Consider the following 3,965-nt stretch of genomic DNA (forward strand, 5'->3'; position numbering starts at 1 on the left):
TAGTGATATGCTCCAAAACCCTCAACTACTTTCTCATATCCACATATGTCCCAAACCAAAAGTCAAACTCGGCCCCACTGAAATCTCCTACCCGGCACCACTGAGTTCACTTGACATAACCACTGCCACAAACCCTACTCATTTCGGTCTCACTGATAGGGATCTCGGTCTCACCGAGATGGGATTGCAAACTCTTTGTTTCCCTTCGTAACTTTTCAGTCTAACTGAGATGAGCGATCGGTCCCACCGAGATTGCAATGCAAACTCTCTATTTCCCCTTTTAATGTTTCGGTCTAACCGAGATAATGAATCGGTCCCACCGAGTTTGCCTGACCAACTCTCGGGTTGCCTATTACCAAAATCGGTCCCACCGAGTTTGCGTAATCGGTCTCACCAAGATTACGTTATGCCCTAACCCTGATGGAATCGGTCCCACCAAGTTGACATGTCGGTCCCACCAAAAATCCTAACGTTCACATTTTGAACTAAATCGGTCTGACCGAGTTTCATGATTCGGTTCCACCGAGTTTGGTGATTTGTGTGTAACAGTTAGATTTTGTGTGGAGGCTATATATACCCCTCCACCCACTCTTCATTCGTGAAGAGAGCCATCAGAACATGCCTACACTTCCAACATACATTTTCTGAGATAGAACCACCTACACTTGTGTTGGGGTCAAGATATTCCATTCCAGCCACATAAATCTTGATCACTAGCCTTCCCCAAGTTGCTTTCCACTCAAACCCTCTTTCTACCAAATCCAATCCTATGAGAGAGAGCTGAGTGTTCGGGAGACTATTGATACGGTCTCCAACGTATCTATAATTTTTGATTGCTCCATGCTATATTATCTACTGTTTTGGACATTATTGGGCTTTATTATCCACTTTTATATTATTTTTGGGACTAACCTATTAACCAGAGGCCCAGCCCAGAATTGCTGTTTTTTTGCCTATTTTAGGGTTTCAAAGAAAAGGAATATCAAACGGAGTCCAAATGGAATGAAACCTTTGGGAACGTGATTTTCTCACCGAACATGATCCAAGAGACTTGGACCCCATGTCAAGAAACAAAGGAAGAGGCCACGAGGTAGGGGGCGCGCTTACCCCCCAGGCGCGCCCTCCACCCTCATGGGCCCCCTGTTGCTCCACCGACGTACTCCTTCCTCCTATATATACCTACGTACCCCCAAACGATCAGATACGGAGCCAAAAACCTAATTCCACCACCGCAACTTTCTGTATCCACGAGATCCCATCTTGGGGCCTGTTCCGGAGCTCCGCCGGAGGGGGCATCCTTCATGGAGGGCTTCTACATCAACACCATAGCCGATCCGATGAAGTGCGAGTAGTTTAACTCAGAGCTTCGGGTCCATAGTTATTAGCTAGATGGCTTCTTCTCTCTTTTTGGATCTCAATACAATGTTCTCCCCCTTTCTTGTGGAGATCTATTCTATGAATCTTCTTTTTGTGGTGTGTTTGTTGAGACCGATGAATTGTGGGTTTATGATCAAGTTTATCTATGAACAATATTTGAATCTTCTCTGAATTCTTTTATGTATGATTGGTTATCTTTGCAAGTCTCTTTGAATTGTCCGTTTGGTTTGGCCTACTAGATTGATCTTTCTTGCAATGGGAGAAGTGTTTAGCTTTGGGTTCAATCTTGCGGTGTCCTTTCCCAGTGACAGTAGGGGCAGAAAGGCACGTATTGTATTGTTGCCATCGAGGATAACAAGATGGGGTTTTTATCATATTGCATGAATTTATCCCTCTACATCATGTCATCTTGCTTAAGGCGTTACTCTATTTTCATGAACTTAATACTCTAGATGCATGCTGGATAGCGGTCGATGAGTGGAGTAATAGTAGTAGATGCAGGCAGGAGTCGGTCTACTTGTCTCGGACGTGATGCCTAGATACATGATCATACCTAGATATTCGCATAACTATGCTCAATTCTGTCAATTGCTCAACAGTAATTCGTTCACCCACCATAGAACACTTATGCTCTTGAGAGAAGCCACTAGTGAAACCTATGGCCCCCGGGTCTATCTTCATCATATTAATCTTCTAATACTTAGTTATTTCCTTTGCTTTTTTCCTTTGCCTTTATTTTACTTTGCATCTTTATCATAAAAATACCAAAAATGTTATCTTATCATATCTATCAGATCTCACTCTCGTAAGTGACCGTGAAGGGATTGACAACCCCTTATCGCGTTGGTTGCGAGGAGTTATTTGCTTTGTGCAGGTACTAGGGGACGCGCGCAACCTCCTACTGGATTGATACCTTGGTTCTCAAAAACTGAGGGAAATACTTACGCTACTTTGCTGCATCATCCCTTCCTCTTCGGGGAAATCCAATGCAGTGCTCAAGAGGTAGCAAGAAGGATTTCTGGCACTGTTGCCGGGGAGGTTCGCGCAAGTCAAGATTTGACTCCAGACAACAAGCAATTTCTGGCACCGTTGAGTCAACATACCAAGTACCCATCACAATCCTTATCTCCCGCATTACATTATTTGCCATTTGCCTCTCGTTTTCCTCTCCCCCACTTCACCCTTGCCGTTGTATTCACACACACTCTCTCTCTCTCTATCCTCCCTCTCTTTCTCTATTTGCCTCTTTTCCGTTTACTTGTCGTTATGGTGAGTCCTCTATCTTCTCCGTTGTCTCCCGAGAATGAAGTTCTAAATTTTAAGCGAAGGGAGGGAGAAAATCTAAAAGACGCTTGGTATAGAATTTGCAATGCTCAAAATAGATCTACCCGGAAGCAATCTACTTCCGTTCTTCTCCGTAATTTTTATGTAGGCGTTGCTCCTTCGTACATATATGTCCTTGACACCATTACCGGAGGGAATTTCTTGGGTAGCCACACTTTTGATTCTTATAATGCTATGATAGATTTATTTGGCTCACCACCTCTTTTGGTTAATGGAACTGTATTAACTTTGGAACATGTAATGCAAAGGCTCGAAATTATTGAAAATAAGGTTGCTACCGTAGAGTTAATTGAAAATTTGGATAAAAAGATCCACAACCGAGTCTCTCAATATGGATCTAAAGTAGGAGCCACTTTGAAAAATATTAAAGAGAAGGAACCCGTGGTTAATGAGAAAATAAATCATGATTCCACTAGGATCGATAAACTTGAAGGTATCATTACCAACTTGGGAACCGCTTTTTCTTCCGTAAAGAATACTCCAGGTCCTCCTACTAAAATTGCCAAGCTTATGTATGTTCCTAAAAATAAGGGTGAATCCTCTAGTAAGGAAACTGCGGATCTCAAATCTATAAGTATTCATCCCAATCTTGTTGCTATCATTAAGGAACCATTTGTTACAAATGAATTTTTCGATCTTGTGCCTAAAAGTTTGATAATAACTAAAAATAAAGAAATTCCTAAGGATGGTAGATGCCTCATTGAAGAATTACCAACCAAAGATGGCAATACCTAGATCTATCCTTGCTTTTTATGCCTAGCTAGGGGCGTTAAACGATAGCGCTTGTTGGGAGGCAACCCAATTTTATTTTTTATTCTTTGATTTTTGCTCCTGTTTAGTAATAAATAAATAATTTATCTAGCCTCTTTTTTTGTTGTGTTTTTTGTGTTTAATTAGTGTTTGTGCCAAGTAGAACCGTTGGGAAGACTTGGGGAAAGTCTTGATATCTAGCTGTAAAAAACAGAAACTTTAGTGCTCACGAGAACTGCTTCCATTTTTATTTGGAAAGTGATATTTAGTTAATTATTTTTTCAGATGATTAATAGATAAATTCCTCACGTCCAGCAATTTATTTTAGAATTTTTGGGGTTCCAGATCTTGCGCTAGATACAGATTACTACAGACTGTTCTATTTTTGACAGATTCTGTTTTTCGTGTGATGTTTGCTTATTTTGATGAATCTATGGCGAGTAAAATAGTTTGTAAACCATAGAGAAGTTGGAATACAGTAGGTTTAACACCAA

Source organism: Triticum urartu, chromosome 5, assembly GCF_003073215.2.
Source record: "Triticum urartu cultivar G1812 chromosome 5, Tu2.1, whole genome shotgun sequence".
In the NCBI taxonomy this organism is placed as follows: Eukaryota; Viridiplantae; Streptophyta; class Magnoliopsida; order Poales; family Poaceae; genus Triticum; species Triticum urartu.